This window comes from Quercus suber, unplaced genomic scaffold (genome assembly GCF_002906115.3).
Source record: "Quercus suber isolate HL8 unplaced genomic scaffold, Cork oak 2.0 scaffold_334, whole genome shotgun sequence".
NCBI lineage: Eukaryota > Viridiplantae > Streptophyta > Magnoliopsida > Fagales > Fagaceae > Quercus > Quercus suber.
The window spans coordinates 72,246-91,411 of NW_027069787.1; the positions used below are offsets into that span (position 1 = coordinate 72,246).

General features: G+C 37.9%; 1 pseudogene; it reads left to right on the forward strand.

Moving 5' to 3' along the window:
• Window positions 1-1,083: 1,083 nt before the first annotated feature.
• LOC111991957 ((+)-cis,trans-nepetalactol synthase NEPS1-like) lies at window positions 1,084-2,010 on the forward strand (annotated as a pseudogene).
• The last annotated feature ends 17,156 nt before the right edge of the window (window positions 2,011-19,166 follow it).

Genomic DNA, 19,166 nt, shown 5'->3' on the forward strand with positions numbered 1-19,166 from the left:
ATACAGTAAATGAGAATTATGACATAGATAGTAATATTTATTACTGAGAATAAAATGTGTTGTAATAAAATAACTAAACCTCATTCATAAGTTATATATCCTAGAAAATAATATTTTTTAAATTTGAGAGTGAGATGAGTTTTGTTTTGAAGATTTTATATTTTTGTAATTGTTATGTGCTTATGAAAAGTTGGTTTATATGAAAATATATAATTTTATAAATTATTATACCTATTAAGTAACAATTATTACAACCATTTTAAAATGAATGATTATTCCTCATTTCAAAAATAGTTATTTATAAGAAATAACCATTTCCTGTAATAAAAATATAATCAAACTATGGACTAGTCTAAACCATAAGAGCATCTCCAATAGATTAGCTATATCTATTTTTGGGAGAGAAAACCCCACTGTTCACACTCCAATAGATTCTCTAAACACAAAACTTTTCCAAATTTTTTTTGAAGTTGCTACAGTGTTTCTCTAAATATAGAAAACACTGTAGCAACTCCATATGAATTTTTCTACTTAAAAAAATCATACAACTCAATAAAAAACAATTCTTTCTCTTTCCTTTCACAACAACTACAAACATTCACAACAGCTACAAACACAATAATTATTTCTCTTAAACATCTCTAAATTCAAGCATAATCAAAATACAAACTCGAAAACACAATCTTGAAATTAATCAAATCATAACACAAAAAGAAAAAAGAAAAAAAAAGATAGAAGTCATCTAACCCATCTGGGCTGCGATGGGGAGGAAGACGAGCGGCGGTGGAGCGGAAGGTGCAACTTGGCACAATGAATGCCGATTCTATGCCTACTTGTGTCCTTCGATCAATGGTGGAGCAAGTAATCACTTGTTCTTTCTCTGTTTCTTATCATTGCTAAAGAGTGTTCTAGAATCAAGTAGAAATAGAAAAAGTAAAGAGAGAGAGAGAGAGAGAGAGAGAGAGAGAGAGAGAGAGAGAGAGAGAGAGAGAGAGAGAGAGAGAGAGAGAGATTCGGAATGAACTAGAAAAAGAAAAAGAAGGGTAGATAGAGACAATATGTGTGTGGTGGAGAAAAAACCAAGAGGAGAGGGCCCCAACATGCTATGTCCACTGTGACGTCAGCGACGAGGAACAGGTGAAAACATTGGTAGACTCCACAGTCAAAACGCACGGACGCCTTGACATCATGTTCAGCAACGCGGGCATGGCTCGGGCAACCCGCACGTGCGAGCAGACCGTGTTCGACAGACTTGTCGGCTTACGACAAGATCATGGCGGTTAACGCACGTGGGATGGTGGCGTGCGTGAAGCATGCGGTGAACGCGATGGTGGAAGGGCATGTGAGGGGGAGCATAATATGCACAGCGAGCGTGGTGGCGACTCGTGGTACCAAAAACACTATCGACTATACCATGCCGAAGCACGCGGTGTTAGGATTAGTGAGGTCGGCGAGCTTGCAGGTGGATTCATATGGGATACGCGTAAATTGTGTTTCACCGGGGTCAGTTGGGACGCAATTGATGAAGGACATGTTGAAAACGGAAGATGATGAAGAGGCGGATAAGGCGGTAGAGTCGACTTCAAACTTGAAAGGTGGGAGGGTGTTGATGCCAAAAAATGTGGCAGATGCTGTGGTGTTTCTTGCTTCTGAGGATTCCCAGTTTGTCACTTGCCATAATTTGGAGGTTCATGCTGGGTTTAAATTTAGAGATGACTAGTAATCTATCACCAATGATTTATAGTTTTGAATATTACTATATGTTTGTATGTTTGGGTGTTGTGTCCTCCTAATTTTTCTAGCGTGATGGAGGCGGTATCTTATACGCTGGGTGTATCTATGTGACCTATAAGTCTGGGGATCATAATAAGTATTATACACTTGGCGCATGTAAGAATTTCCTGGTGTGGTACAGAGATCATTTGACCGTATTAGATGCAACTATGAATTGACTTGAAATGTTTTTAAATCTGAAATAAAGTGTTTTGGTGTTGAAAATGGAAAAAGAATCAGAAGTGTGTTCTTTTGTTATTTTGTTTGAAAAGCTACTATAAAATTTTAGCATTTATCTATCTATATATATATATATATATGATGGTATAAGAAAAACGCCAAGCTGATCACTCGTCCATATGGCCGTCCATAACAACGTACAAAGTGAAGAATGAATGGTTGTTACGCTCGTCCCTCTCTTACCGTCCTCTTACACTCGTCCTTCATTCACTCATTCAATGGAGGACGTACTAGCAGCGAACCTCGTCCGTCCTTAATGATGGACGAACAAGGTTCACTAAGAGTCATGACACTTCCAAAAGCCCAGAACCACGTTGTTGCGAAGCAAGCCGTCTGTTCACCGTTTAACACAAGTCTTGATGAGGTAACTTCCATGACAGTTATGGAAGTTACTTCCGAATCCTCCAAACTCTATGACGATAGGAGAAATAACCGTCAAGCTAACACTATATAAAGACCCTTCTACGCAGAGGTATGGACACTTTTTTGATTCTAGAGAAAAATTGGTGAAGTCTTGGAAGTGCTTTCTTTTCTACTTCAATCCACTAACTTTACCATCGGAGGATTCAAGACCGGCCTCCACCGGTCTTCTCTGATCTTCTTTGGTTTTTCAGGACTCACTCTTCAAGATCATCAACATCCGAAGACCTTTCAGTCCACTAATTTCTAAGGACTCATCAGTTGGCGCCATCTGTGGGGGGTAAGAAATTTGTTGTCTTTTGAACTTAGTTTATTAAGTTCTGTAATTTCTTTCTCCAATAAAGGGTTGAAATGGTTCGGACAAGATCTAGGGCTACTAGTCCAGGCCCTCAACAAAGTAAGGACGCTTCCAGTAACCCTCATCGCAACCGTCAATCAGCACCCACCATGCAACCATCTTCATTCCAACATATGCAATCCATGACCGCTACTATGGCGGAGTTAACTCGTCAGAACCAGGAGTTGGTCAGACAACTTGAGTTAAGGAAGCAGCGTCATGAATGGAACACCGAAGAATGGGCCTAAAGTCAAGGAGAGGAAACGAATGTTGAACCTGAAAACCAGTCAAGGGGTACTGCTTCACGGAGGGTACCTCATTTGGAAAGGGAAATGGATCAAATGAGAAGGGTTATGGACGAGATGAGGGAAAATATGAGGAAAAAAAACCCTGTGGAAGACTTAGTTCACAGGACTGATTCCCCCTTTGTGGCTTCCATCAATGCTCATCCTTTGCCACCTAAGTTCAAGATACCTCCTTTAGATTCGTATGATGGGACACGAGATCCTTTTGACCATATTGCCACCTTCAAAACTACTATGCATCTTCAAGGAGTTCCAGATGAAATAATGTGCAGAGCTTTTCCTACTACCCTCAAAGGACCTGCATGAGTGTGGTTCAGCAAAATACCTCCTAACACAGTGACATCCTTCGAAGAGTTAAGCAAGTTGTTCGTTAACAATTTTATTGGAGGGCAGAGGCACAAACGTTCTTCGTCTAGCTTGCTAACCATAGAGCAAGGGGAGAATGAAAGTTTGCGGTCCTTCATCACGCGGTTCAACAGGGATACCTTGGCAGTGGACGAGGTGGATGATAAGCTCCTTCTGGCAGCATTTTATAATGGAGTTCATTCTGATTTGTTTATCCACAAGTTATATGAACAAGCACCTCAAACCATGGCTGAACTAGTTCATTCAGCCTAGAACTTTATGAATGTGGAGGATGCTATCATAGCCAAGAAGAGGAAGAGAGTTGAGAAAGTCGAAGCCAACCCAATGCATCAATCGGAGCAAGGCCCTCGTCCTAAGAAAGGACGAATAGAAGATAAGAGGGATCAAGAGAAGAAAGCAGGTCCTTCAGTGCGAAATCAACAGTACACCCCCTTGAACGTGCCACTTGAGCAAGTCCTTATGCAAATCAAGGACGAGCCTTCTTTGAAGTAGCCAGAGCAGATGAAGAGAGATCCCAGCAAGCGCAATAGGAATAAGTATTGTCGCTTCCATAGAGATCATGGGCATGATACGGACAAATGCTTTGATTTGAAGCAGCAGATTGAGAATCTTATCAGGCAAGGAAAGTTGAGAAATTTCCTTGGACGAGACCACAAGGACGAGAAATTGAAAGGGAAGGTAGAGGAATGATCACGACCACCGCTCGGAGAAATAAGGATCATCCTAGGGGGAAGTCCTACAGGACAGTCGTCCAAGTCAAATAAAGCATACTTGAAAGCAGTACAGAACGTTCAACTCTCTGGAGGATTACCGAGCGAGAGAACTACGAATAAGTAAGCGATCACCTTCACGGACGAGGATGCAGAGAGAATTCATCATCCTCATGACGATGGTATTGTCATCACCCTCCTTATTGCTGACTACAAGACTAGAAGGGTGTTGATAGATAACAGAAGCTCTGCTGATATTTTGTATTATCCAGCTTTTCAGCAGATGAGGTTAGGACGAGATCGGCTCTGACAAGTGAGCTCCCCCCTAATAGGTTTTGGTGGAATGAAGGTACAACCTGTGGGCAGTATTTTATTACCAGTGATAGTGGGGGCATACCCGCAGCAAGTTATCAAGGAGGTGAACTTCCTTGTGGTAGATTGTTTATCCTCCTATAATGCTATAATTGGAAGGCCAACTTTGAATAGTTGGAAAGTTGTAACATCCACTTATCACCTGTCGGTTAAGTTTCCAACAGAGTAAGGAGTAGGACAAGTGTATGGAGACCAACTAGTAGCAAGAGAGTGTTACTTGACAATGTTGGCCATGGACGAACAAGTCCTGGCCATGAGTATTGAAGAAAAGAGAGTCGTAGTAGAACCTGCTGAAGTGTTAGAAGATGTTTCTTTAGACGAGACAAACTCGGAGAGATGCACCAAAATTAGGGTAGTTCTAGAAGAAAAAATTAAGGAGGACCTCGTCCAATTTTTGAGGAAAAACACTGATATATTTGCTTGGACTCATGAGGACATGCCGGGTATAGATCCTAGCGTCATCACCCACTGTCTAAATGTATGTCCTTCCTCAAAGCCAGTGCGACAAAAGAAAATGGTGTTTGCCCCGGAGAGAGACGATGCAATTAGAGACGAGGTTCAGAAGTTGATAACGGCAAAATTCATAAGGGAAGTATACTATCCAGATTGGTTGGCCAATGTGGTGATGGTCAAAAAGCCGAATGGCAAATGGAGGATGTGTGTGGATTTTACTGATCTTAATAAAGCCTGCCCCAAGGATAGTTATCCATTGCCGCGCATTGACCAATTGGTGGACTCTACTGCAGGCCATAGATTACTCAGCTTTATGGATGCTTTTTAAAGGTACAACCAAATAAGGATGAATGAGGCTGACCAAGAAAAGACATCCTTCATCACTAGTCAGGGATTATTCTGTTATAAAGTAATGCCCTTCGGATTGAAAAATGCTGGAGCGACATACCAACGACTAGTCAACCATATGTTTCGTCCACAGATCGGGCGGAATGTCGAAGTTTATGTGGATGACATGCTGGTGAAAACTCAGGACGAGGGAAGGCATCTAGACTACCTGCAGGAGATGTTTGACACCCTAAGGCAGTATCACATGAAATTGAACCCAAGCAAATGTGCTTTCGGAGTCTCATCAGGGAAATTCCTTGGTTTCATGGTTTCGCACAATGGGATTGAGGCAAACCCGGAAAAAATAAAAGCAATTCTAGATATGAAACCTCCTCAGAGAATCAAAGAAGTCCAGTCTCTTACCGGACGAGTTGTTGCCCTTAACAGGTTTATTTCTAAAGCTACTGACAAGTGCTTACCATTTTTCAAGGTTCTAAAGAAAGCATTTGAGTGGACGGATGAGTGCCAGAGAGCCTTCGAAGACTTGAAAATATACCTCATTACGGCTCCGTTGCTGAGTCTGTCCGTGGCAGGAGAAGAGCTGTTTTTATACCTGGCAGTAACCTCGCATGCCGTAAGTTCGGCATTGATAAGAGAGGAAGGAAAAGTACAAAAGCCAGTGTATTATACGAGCAGAGCACTGAGGGGAGCAGAAGAATGATATCCCCTAATGGAGAAGTTGGCTTTCGCATTAATAATGACCTCCAGAAAACTAAGGCATTACTTCCAGGCTCATATCATCAATGTCATGACGGACCACCCACTCAAAAAAGCAATAAACAGATTAGAGGCTGCAAGACGATTGATTTAATGGGCTATCGAGCTTAGTGAATTCGACATAAGGTACCAACCCAGACATTCTATAAAAACTCAAGCACTGGCAGACTTCATTGCAGAGTTCACCCCAAGTCATGATGATGTAAGTAAAATGGAAGGCAACCAGAAATAAATCGTCCATGTAGATGGATCGTCTACGCAGCATGCCAGAGGAATAGGTGTGGTTTTGCAATCTCCAGAAGGGGATAAACTAAAATACAAAGTTCGCCTGCAGTACCAAGCAACCAATAATGAAGTTGAGTATGAAGCTCTTCTCAAAGGGCTAGAATTGGCCAAGTCCGTGGAAGCTAAGTCAATACTCGTCTTGGGAGATTCTCAGCTAATCATGGGCCAAGTGAATGGGGTATACGAGGCTAAGGAAGAACGAATGAGGAAGTATCTTAGCAGGGTTATGCGACTTACGAAAAAATTTGAGGAAACTAACTTCGTTCAAATCCCAAGGGAGGAGAACATAAAAGCAGATACATTAGCAAAAGAAGCTTTGGCGAGTGAAGCCGTCGACAAGTTTGATGAGATCCAGTACATGCCGAGTATAGACATCCCAGAAGTGCAACAGGTGCAGAGCGAAGGAAATTAGATGGCTCCCATTGTATCGTACTTGAAAGAGGGACGACTTCTAGAAGAAAAAGACGAAGCAAGAAAGCTGAGGGTAAAGTCAGCCAGGTATGTTCTTATGGATGAGGTTCTGTACAAAAGTGGCTTTTTCTAGCCTCATCTCTGGTGTCTGGCTCCAGACGAAGCAAACTATATACTCAGGGAAATTCATGAGGGAGTATGTGGCAATCACTCAGGGGCCAGATCACTCGTCCACAAAGTCGTCTGTGCAGGATATTACTAGCCAAACATACAAGCTGATGCTAAGGCCTATGTCAAGATCTGTGATCAATGTCAACGGTTTAGTAACGTCCCCAGACAACCATCAGAATACCTAATCCCAATGACGGCCCCATGGCCCTTTGCGCAATGGGGACTAGACATCCTGGGTCCTTTCCCAATAGGTGTAAGGCAAATGAAGTTTCTTGCGGTTGGTATCGACTATTTCACCAAGTTGGTGGAAGTAAAACCTTTAGCTAATATCACACAACAAAATGTCAAGAACTTTGTGTGGAAGAACATTGTGTGCAGGTTTGGCGTGCCCAGGGTGCTGGTATCCGATAACGGACGACAATTTGACAATGCACTTTTCAGAGATTTTTGCATACACTTTGGGATTCAGAATCACTACTCCTCACCCGCCGACCCACAAGCAAATGGACAAGCTGAAGTTGCAAACAGATCCTTGTTAAAAATAATGAAGACTCGGCTTGAGGGAGCAAAGGGAGTATGGCCAAATGAAGTACCAGGTGTTCTGTGGGCATATAGGACGACAGTGAGAACCCCTACAGGAGAAACTCCTTTCAAGTTAGCCTATGAGGCTGACGCAGTCATACCTGTAGAAGTGCACATGGCCAATCATGGAGTGGTAGCCTATCAGGACAAAGATAATGAGGAGCAACTCCGTTTGAACCTCGATCTAATAGACGAGGCGAGGATGGACGCTGAACAAAGGATGGCAAGATACAAAAACCTTATGGCTAGGCAATATGATGCAACGGTAAAACCAAGGCGGTTTGACATAGGGGACCTCGTCCTGAAAAGGGTCTCCTTAGCCACAAAGAACCTAGCTCATGGGAAGTTGGGACCTAATTGGGAAGACCCCTACAAAGTTGTCAACTGCAAGAGACAAGGATCCTATTACTTGGAGGCCTTAGACAGGAGGAAGTTGGAGCATCCTTGGAATGTTAAGCACCTGAGGAGATACTACCAGTAAAATACCAGTTTAAATGAACATAACTTTGGACGAGTCTGGAGGCTGTCTATCTACATAAAAGACTATTCTACATAAAAGACTTGTTTATTTATATTTGTCTTATTACTATGTTAAGGACAAAATTATGGTTTGGCTTGTGTTTGTTTTTCTTTAAAGCCAGGCATTAGTTTCTTAAGACATGCCTCGTCTGTGAACAATATCTGTGTTATGAACAGTATTTGTGGAATGTACATGATGTTGTGTGAATCCATGATTTCGGTACCGCTTTTTGTTCATATTGACTTGAAAAAAGCTAAAAAGCTCAACACGAGAAAATTCTCTAGACGCGGAGATGTAATCTCAAGATTTCCTAGTAAGTGAAATCAAGGCATGCTCGTCCAAAGCAAAGGACGAGATAAAGCCTATGCCTAAGATCAAATTACAAGCGAAACCAAGGCATGCTCGTCCATAAAATGGGGCAAGGTAAAACATAATACCTAACCATACCATGGACGAGGAAAAGCATGGGTGTTTTGAACTTGTTTAAATCACTTACTAAAAAACTATCCACAGATGAGCAAAATGCAAAGACAAGTCTAAGGACGAGTAATGCTTTTACTTTAGCCATTTCAAGTGATGCTTTTACTTACCATTTCACATGGACAAATCACACTCAAGTGGAATTCCAATAAAAATTGTTTAAGTATGTATATGAAATGTAGATGAGCAAAACAGGAAATCCTATATATAAAAATAAACACTCTCGTCCATGTATATATAAGACAAACGATATTCATTTGATTGTTTTAAGGGCGGATGAGAAACGTCCTAAACACCCTTACAAACTTTTAATTGTTTTATCAAAACTCGTCCTTAAACATGGACGAGCTAAATCTACTTAAATTACATATATATATTAAAAAATAAAATAAATAAATAAATAAAAAATAAAAACCTAAGTCATCAAGGTATTTTTTTTAAGTTGAGGCATCTAAGTTGGGGTCGTCCTGAGGTTAGGTTGTGGCATCGTCCTCTATGTTGGCGTCCTCATAGTCGAGATGAAGGAGAGAGCTAGTGGTGGCAGCATTCAAATTGAGTACGATGGAGCTGAAGTCCACATCAGGAAACTTCTCAACAGCGTCCATCCTAAAGTCTTCAAACCCTGCTGCATAGTTGGTATCCAAAGCATCAATATATTGTTTAGATTCTTTGAATTCAGCCACTGCATCTTCCTTAGCTTTGGAGAGGAGAATGCTGTGCTCGTCGCTCTTTTTCTGCAAGTTTTCAAGACGAGCATCTTTTTCTGCAGCACTAGCCTTCAAATCCTCAACCAAAGCTTTCAGGTCCCTCGCCTCGTCCGTCGTCTTAGCGGCCACCTCAGCCCATTGTTTAGCTTCTTCCTTTAACTCCTGTATCCTCGTCTCTAGCAAGATCCTCGTCTTGTCCAACCCGGTGGCCTGTCTGGACGCTGCTATAAACTTGGATATGCCCTATAAAAGTAAACAACAAATATAAGTAAAAAAAAAAAAGTTACATTTGGTCAAGACGAAGAAAAATGTTACCTTCAAAAGGTCATGGACACTTGAGTGTTCAAAGTCCTTGAGGGACATGTCGTAGCATACGTTTATATCCTCGTCCAAAACCACGTTCTTGAAATGCTCCCAGGCCAAATCCTCGTTTTCAATAATGTTTGAAAGGGCCCTTTGGGACGGTTGAGACGAGGTGGGCACAGTTTTGGACGATGGAGTCTTGGATGGAGTGGACTCAACAGGAGTGGACGAGTCGATATCATAGACTTTGGCTGGCTGATGGGACGACGGAGTAGGTTTGACTACTTAAGACGAGCCATGCTTGACCTTCTTGCCACGTCTGCTAGGAAGGTTTTCCAAATCCAAGTGTTTGGATATGGTCTTCCTCTTGTCTCCAGCTACAGGATGAGCTTGGCGATCAGGCTCAGGACGGGTCCCCTCAGCACTTACCTCATTTCCCTTATTGCCTCTCATGGTTGCCATTCCTATAAAGAGACGAAGAGAATTCCCTTAGACAGGAAAATGAAAATAAAAGATACAAGGAATGCAGAATTTAATACTTACTTTTTCTTACTGTAATCTCGTGTGCAAGAGCAATGTCAAACGGATTAGGGCCTAACCCCCACTTGGCTAGTCGTTTGAGATTGACCAAGGAATGAAAATCCCTGTCCGTATGTAGACGAGCCCTATGGACGTGGTCACGGTGCAACTTGCTCAAAGCAGGTTGTCCAACGGCTGTAATGGAATAAATTGAAGTTAAATGAGATAATAATAAATAAAAGGAAAGAGAGAGAAGAGGGGGAAAGCTAAGGGACTTACCCTCAGGACAAAGGTTCCCTAGGTCCCTAGTAAAATGACCAAAAGTGTCCTGGCCAACGCCTATAGGATTTCCAGCCCAGAATCTAGAGACGAAGAAAAACTCTATCTTCCATTTTCTGTCAGACGAGGCCAAGGATTTCACTAATCTACAATCTTTACTTCTAGCTGGAATTGATAAAAGCCAGGAGATTGATGAATCTCTGAGGGTTTATAACAGTAGAGGAACTCGTCCACAGTAATAGGACGGTCCCCTCCAAACACTTCCCTCCACAAAATTTGCATAGAGATAATTAATCTCTATGCATTTGGGTTGAATTGACACACACCTAAACCTAACCTAACTAACAGCTCTCTGGTAAAAGAATTTAAAGGAAACCTAAGACCTCCAAGAAGATAAGCCTCATATACACCTATCCCAAAATGAGGATTACAGCACCACTATCCACGGACGGGTAATCTAGGATTAAACTCGTCTGGGATTTGGTACTACTTCCTAAGGTTATTTAATCTTTCCTCATCCGTCTTGGAAGGAATATCTGCAGCACAACTATATACAGTTACCTTCGTCTCGTCCAAAGGATTGGACAGAGGGATGGAAGACGAGGTACCTACCTGAGCCCTAAAGTTCTTCTAAGTTGTTTCTGTACTTCTTCTAAAGGAAGCCCAGGGACCCCTAAGACATACTCCTCGTCAGTGGTGTTTTCCCTACTAGTACTACTGGTATCACTAGAGTTATCACTAGTCTCGTCGTAATACTCGTCTATAGCTTTTTCTGTACTATCGCTAGACGAGAAAATGGTGATTTCTGACATTTTCTAAGAAGAAAATTTTGAAAACCTAAAAGACGAGGAGAGAGGGAGTACCTGGCTCTAGGACGAACTGAAACTATAGACGCGAGGAAACTCTTAAACGAGACTCTAGACAATGAATGTCAAGGAAGGAAAATCTCAGAAGTGAGGAGGGTAGTGAGGGCATTCCACTATTTATAGATGGCTGACCTAAGCACATGAAACGACACAACCAACCAGATGATGACACATGGTCTTCATCTCGAAAAAATGAATCAACGAAATGAACCACCAATTAGATTGTAACACGTGGCATCTCTGATTGTTGAAAGAAGCTCGTCCGTCTAGAGAAGTAAATTACTATATTTTCTTGGACGGCACATGGACGAGGGGGCAACTGATGGTGTAAGAAAAACACCAAGCTGACCACTTGTCCATATGGCCATCCATAACAACGTACAAAGTGGAGAATGAATGGCTGTTACGCTCGTCCCTCTCTTACCGTCCTCTTACACTCGTCCTTCATTTACTCATCCAATAGAGGGCGTACTAGCAGCGAACCTCGTCCGTCCTTAATGATGGACGAACAAGGTTCACTAAGAGTCATGACACTTCCAAAAGCCCAGAACCACGTTGTTGCAAAGCAAGCCGTCTGTTCACCGTTGAACACAAGTCCCGATAAGGTAACTTCCATGATAGTTATGGAAGTTACCTCCGAATCCTCCAAACTCTACGATAATAGGAGAAATAACCTTCAAGCTAACACTATATAAAGACCCTTCTACGCAGAGGTATGGACACTTTTTTGATTCTAGAGAAAAATTGGTGAAATCTTGGAAGTGCTTTCTTTTCTACTTCAATCCACTAACTTTACCATCGGAGGATTCAAGACCGGCCTCCACTGGTCTTCTCTGATCTTCTTTGGTTTTTCAGGACTCACTCTTCAAGATCATCAACATCCGAAGACCTTTCAACCCACTTATTTCTAAGGACTCATCAATATATAACCGAAGCCTTTGGAACTCTCACAATTTTCCACGTCACCACTATTTTCTTTTTCTTTTTATTTGCCTCATTATTTATTTATTTATTTTTTGCTCCAATTCCAATAAGAACACGTCTTTATTTCTCTCTTTTCGTAACCCTTCTTTGCCAAAACCCACACTTCATCATTGACTCAAATAAAACTTGTCTCCATAAACCCTAAACCTTCAACAACCCTAAACGTTGTAGTTAGCGTCTCCCTTTGCCTCAGAGAAAGCTACTATGCCTTCTAGAGGTTTTATGCTCTCTTTGACTACAATCTCTCCAAGTATATAATCCACTGTACACATATATTTTTAATGTTTGCAATAGAGACTAAGGGATCCTATTGTAGCGACGAGAGAGAGTGCAAAAGAATAAACAACTAGGAAGAAAGAAGAAGTTGAGAGAGACTTGGAGGCTAGAAGATTAGCTGAAAGAAAGGTATGTGTGTTCCAAAATTATATATTTACTATTGCATAGACCTTCAATTATATGACCTTTTGAACATGAAATTCTACATGTTTACCTTCACAGCTTCACAACACTAAATTGATGTTTGTAAAAGTAGATCATTAATTTAAAGATGCCACAAGACAGTATACATTTATTTAGAATTTCCAAAGACTAAGGTAGTATTAACTATATAGATGCATAATATGGATTATGAAAACATGTAGCATGGGAAGAGGAGTCCTGGCAATAATTTAGATTGAATTATTTAGTAGCAGTAGCCAAAATTAGGCTACAGCTAATTACTGAAGCATTCATTTGTTTGTTGTAGTTGATCCTTCAATAGTGTATAAATAAACATTCTCTTTGTTTGTGTTCATGACTAATCTAACATTAGAGACTTTTTATTTGAACTACTTTTCCTTTGTTATTTTCTGCTCTATATTTATTCTTCAAACATATTTATTCATTTGTTATATTTTGTTGTATGGGTATTTATTGTAAAATATAGGTTAATGCACTCTTCTTAATTGGAGGCTTGGAGTGACTAAACTTATTGAGAATTTCTATTGAGACCTTGCATTAAAGATAAGAACATTGGCCTGATCCCTTTGTGACATTCAAGGTTTGGTCTTATCAAAATGAAATTTTTTCTAAGCAAGGTATGCTTTAGTTTCCTCACCTATCAACTAAAATCCAGCTGAAATTAATTAAGCCTTTTACTATCTTTGATGTTAGGGTGTGCTGTCAATTAGGGGTTTCATTGTACTTTTTTTTTTTGTTTTGGCAAACTGATTATTAATGTAACTTCAAGCAAATTAAATATATATGATTATTATTGAATTATCCCGTGCATCGCATAAGTTAGCGACTAGTTATTCCAAATAGGGAATGCCTTAGTGTTGCTATTTTTCTAGTGGTGGCTCAAGGAATTTTCTGTAGGGTGATCACTAAAAAAAATTTATTAAAAAATAAAATAATAAAACTTGAATATATCAATGCAACAAAAAAAACACACACAAATACATAAAGTTTGAAATTTTCATTTTATGAGTTGTCATATTTTAAAATCAAGGTTTATGATAACTATGTTATCAATGCTATCAGCTATATTCTTTTTATTGTGCACAACTAAGCAATCGTTAATCTACTAACATATTGTCTAAATAAGTAACAATATAATTAAACAAAATGCATCATCTTTTTTTTTTTTTTTTATTATTCATTTGAACCAATTTTTGTATTCTTTAAATCAATAAGGATTGAATTGATGTAATGCTCCACTATATATATTTTTTTTAAAGGGAAATCATGGCTAAGAGGTTAACAACAATCTATTTGTAAATATGCTCTTCTTATTTCCCAAGATCATTAAGATGAAAATATGAGAAATTTTCTTATATCGTAGAATTTGAAAGAATATTATTTAATTCAATATGAATTTAGTTAGAAGATGAATTTTGCAATAAAATTTATTTCCTTATAAGAAATTTGTCCATAGTACTAGCAAAATAATAAAGGATAAACTATAAGGTCATTCAATATATTTAACTTAGACATTCAACCATTACATTAATCATGTTCAATAAAGCATTCATGAATTATCTTAGTGCATATATGTTATGTACAAAATGTATCACATAAATCCAACAAATTTAGTTACAGACTAAAGCAAATACTAATAGATTAGCTGTTTGAAAAAAATGTGTTTAATTTTTAAAAAATAGCAAATTTAAAATATGCCTTTTGAAAACAAAATTTTAAAAATTAAAATTAAATATTTGATAAAATTGCGGTTTGGCAATTGAGCTATTGATCTAAAATTACTATTTCAATGCAAATTACAAAAATTAACCTTCAATGGACCAAAATTCTAGAGAGGTCAAAATTTATTTTTAATGGGCTTGGATTTTTATTAGGGTGTTCAAGGTTTTTTTTAGTGTGGTTAAAGTTTTTTTTTTTCTAGAGTGGTTAACGGGTCATATTAATTTAAAATATTTTTTTTTAAAGGTATATAAGATTTTTTTTTTTTCCTCAAGTGACACTCACCAACACAGAGTTTTCCCATTCAAATGTGAATTTTTGAGATAAGTCATGACTTATGCTGTTGCACACGACAGAAAAAATAAGTCATGAATTTTTGAGATAAGCATGACAAATGTGCTATTTTTCCCCATTTTCAAATGTGAATTTTTGAGATAAGTAATATTGGCTATGTCATCATGCACAAACACTCTAAAAATAGGTGGGAATCATGTTTAATAAACATGTAGTAAGCTTTAAGCAAAGCCAAATGGTGGGGAGTAAACAGTGATTGTTCGTGGGCATCTTTTATCTTCTTGTTAACCAAAAGATAAAAGTATTCCAGATTCTGTTTTTCTATCCTAGTGCTCTAAAAGGCTCCTTAATTATTGGGATTGTATTGTTGTTTTGTCCTATGATATGGTCTTTTTCTTTATGTTTGTCTGTTTTTTTTTTTTTCGTTAGCTGGTTGCTGTTGTAGTAGTTAGTTCATCTTAGTTTTTTTTTTTTTTTTTATTTTTTTATTTTAATATATATATATATATTTATTATTGTTATTATTATTTTTAGATGAAAGTTTTGAAAACGAAATAAATATTAACTTTTTTCGAAAATAAGGTTAATATAAGAAACAAAGACAGTATATCAAGTTCATTTGAGATCTCTGAAGTGATTAAAACATGTTGATTATCTACCTTTTTACTGTTTGAGAATACTTGGAGATTAAAATACGCTGCTATTGTGAACACGTTTTATTTACACTTCCTATACCTAGAGTATTAACATTGTATTAAGTTGTCACATTTGTTAATGTTATATGGAGTCTAATTTTTTGTTTGATTTAGTTTGTGATCCAACTTGACTTGAAAGTATTATAGTTTTAAATTAATGAGATGTTTTGTGAGGCTTAGTTAAACCATGGAGTGAAGTCTTGGGCTGATAGAGAATTTTTTGCCTCATTTTGGTTTGGGAAAAATCTCTCATGCACCAAGCGCATGAGATACCAACACTTTGATTTGATGTAATGAAAATTGTACTACCGCTTTTTTATTTTACTCTTTGACATGGTAAAAAATGTTGTATCTCCATGGGCGTAGGCACATTGCCAAATCACACAAATCTTTTATGTGGTTTTATTTTTTTCTTTGCGCAGGTTTTCTTTAGTTTTGCACCTCACAAGTTCTATCTAGAAATTAGGATAAATTTCTAGTTTTCTCTCTTTTAGTGGGTTATGTGAGCCTTATATTTTTAGTGGCCAACCCAAAATGAAATTTTTTACCCATCAAGAATTGAGTTTCTAAGATTTATGTATGAGCCCCATGATTGTAATGTCCCAAATAATTTAATTATCTTGTAATTGGTATTTTTCTCCATGACCCCTTTTGTATAAATATGATCTTTTATTGGGAAAATCTATTTGATGAGAGATGACAGAAATGGTGTAGGCTATTAGCCTGCCTGATCCTTTGAAGGAAAGGCACGAGCCTTGAGCTTAATACGCAATACACAAGAGATACACGGGTCATAAATCCATTCTGTTATATAGATAAAAACAAATTATGAGTCCAATACATGACATTAAAAAATTGAAAGAAAGAAAGAAAAGACACGGGTTGTGAATCCATTCCAAAAATGTGTCAAAATGAGACGTAAATCCAACCCATTAAGTATGAGGAATTTTAGGCAAATGACTAATTAAAGTGGTTGGAGTAAAATTTTTTTCTTCTTTCCTTATAACATATTTTCTGTAATGTATAATAGCGATTTATATGGTTTAGACTATTCTGTAGTTTTGTTACATGGAATTATCATTTCTTATGAATAGCTATTATTTAAAATGAAGAGTAATTATTTCTCTTTAAAATGATTGTAATAGTTATTTCTTAGTAAGTGTAATAATAATTTATAATATTTATATATTTCCAAATAAACAAATTTTCTCTATGCACATAACAATTATGAGAAAAAAAAAAAACTTATCTCTCTCTCAAATTTAAAAAAATATTATTTTCTAGAAAAAAAAAAAAAAAAAAAACTTATCTCTCTCTCAAATTTAAAAAATATTATTTTCTAAAAAATAAAATTGTATAAGTAAAATATTTCTAAATATAAATCTTAAATTTTATTTTAATATTACAACTCACGACTAAATTTATAAATATGTTTAGTTCTTTTAATACAGCCCATTTTATTTCGAAAAATAAAAACCTTTATTTTTGTTGTAATTCACATTCATTGATCAGACGTTCCCTTTATAAAATAGGGCTGATGTGCTATGGCTTGCCTAAAACTTTGTGCATTGGGACATGAGAAAAAAAAATTCCCGTGAACAGTTTGTTTCATATATACATATATATTTGAAATCATATAATAGATTCATATGTTTAGCTGTATGAAAATCTGACCAGCCATACAATACTGATGGGACGTTCAAAGGAGACCAAAGCATGATCATCGTCTACATTAACATTATATAAATGTATTTATAAAAATAATAAAACATTGATATTATGATTGAATAGTAATAAAATTTAAGTAATGTTACATGTACGATATTTTTATAATTTTTTTTTATAATTGTTGATATTATTTATTGTGATTGAAGTAACAATATTTTCACTTAGGACACAACATTTACATTGTTTGTATTTTTAAAGTTATTTTTAAAAATTTTATAATTTGATAGTTATAAAAATGAGAGAGAGAGAGAGAGAGAGAGAGAGAGAGAGAGATTTGGACTATAGATCTTTTTAAGAATGAGAGCATGTACTATCATTGAACTACATCTACAAGACTATTATTATCACTTGTAGTCTATATGGATGATATTGCGCAGTTACAAGAATTTCAAAGAAGCAACAAATTTTGAGACTTTCTACTAATGAAGCTAAATATCTTGCAACTTCAAGTGTCTGTCATGGGATTTGGCTTAGAAACTTATTGAAGAACCTACTTCTAGTGTAAGAAGAGAAGCTAACTAGATATTGTGGATAGTATGTTAACATTGAAAATAGCAAATAATCCAATATTTAATGATCGAAGTAAGCAAATTGATACAAGGTATTATTTTATTTGGGAAGGTAACGATTAACTGACAGATATATTCATTAAGCCACTCAAATACGACACTTTTTATAAGTTATAAAGGAATTTCTATGAGTGATTACAAAAATAATATTGATGAAGCGTGTGTTCATCAGTCGAAATGATCAAATGGAGATACCCTTCTGTCTGCGCGAGAATGCTTTCCAAAGGTGGTCACCGGTGTGGTGCCTGCCACAGCGCCTCCGATGTCAAAGTCAGTTTAGATAAAAATGCAGTGTCTTAAGATAAAAAGAATTGCTATTGGTTTTTTTCGTACCTTCTGCCTTGCGATGTGTGGCCTTTATATATACACTCTTTAAAGCTCCTAGCCGTTTGGGTAGTTATGGAGGCCTAAATACTTATTTTTGGAGTAACGCTTGATGCTGTGTAATGGCCCTTAATGTGTTCCAACGGCTCGTACAGTTGGCTCCGTAACCATCTTGCATTGAACAGCGGATCTTGTCCTCGTCCGTGACGTGGGAGTCTTTGCTCGTCCGGATAGGTTCGTCATTATAATTAGCTTCGTCCATGTAAAGCGATTGCGTCAGTCCTGTCAGTTGCCCCCCGATTCTATGGTCATCAAGGAATGACGACTATGGAATGTGGAAGGTTTTGCTAAAGGTGAGCGACTCTTGGGTTTTCGTTCCATATTGAATGCACAGTGGTGGCGTTTTTCGGGTTGCAGCCCACGTGGCACATCTTGATTGGGGAGGTTAACGCACCGTTTGTTGGGGCGATTGGTCTTCCTGCTGCTTTTTCAGTTTCCAAGGCCTTGGTTTTTAAACTTCTTTCCTTCTCATTTTCCCTTTTCACTTTTCTCAAAAACACCCAATGTCTTCTTTGCCATCCACTTCTTCTGTAACTTTTCTTCCAACCGATGTGCAGCGCGGCAGTTTTGTTTGAGGTATGTTTTTCTTTTCACTTCTTTTCATTTTTGCCTATATACCTTGTAGTAGATTCTTGATTTTCCATTTCTTCTCCCTTTGTTTTGGTTTCCTTTCGATTTGGGGTGCCTAGATTTTTTTTCTTTTTGCGTTTTCTAGTTCTTCCATGATCAGTAGCTCTGAGGTCTGATTAGCTTGCCCTTCGATTTCATTTCTTTTTGCTCGAATAGGGGGGTCGTTAGGAAATTTTCCACATCTTGAAAATTTCATTTACGAGGGTAATAGTTTGGTTGCTATGTTGGTTGATTTACGGCCTCTGCTGCGTCAGTCAGTTGTTTGGTTCGATAATTTGAAGAAGGCGGTAGGACGATGTCAGAGATCAGGTCCAGTGAGCTCGAGACTGGGTTATCGTCTAGCGGTAACCCAATGGAGGAGGATACGGCCCTTTCTAATCCTCGAGAAGTTAGGGCTTTTTATGCTTTCGAGGAGGAGTATGGATTGGACGCTGATACGCTGGGTAGATTTAGGGATAGATTCCAGTTCCCAGATAGGGTTAGGGTTCGTTTGCCTGATAA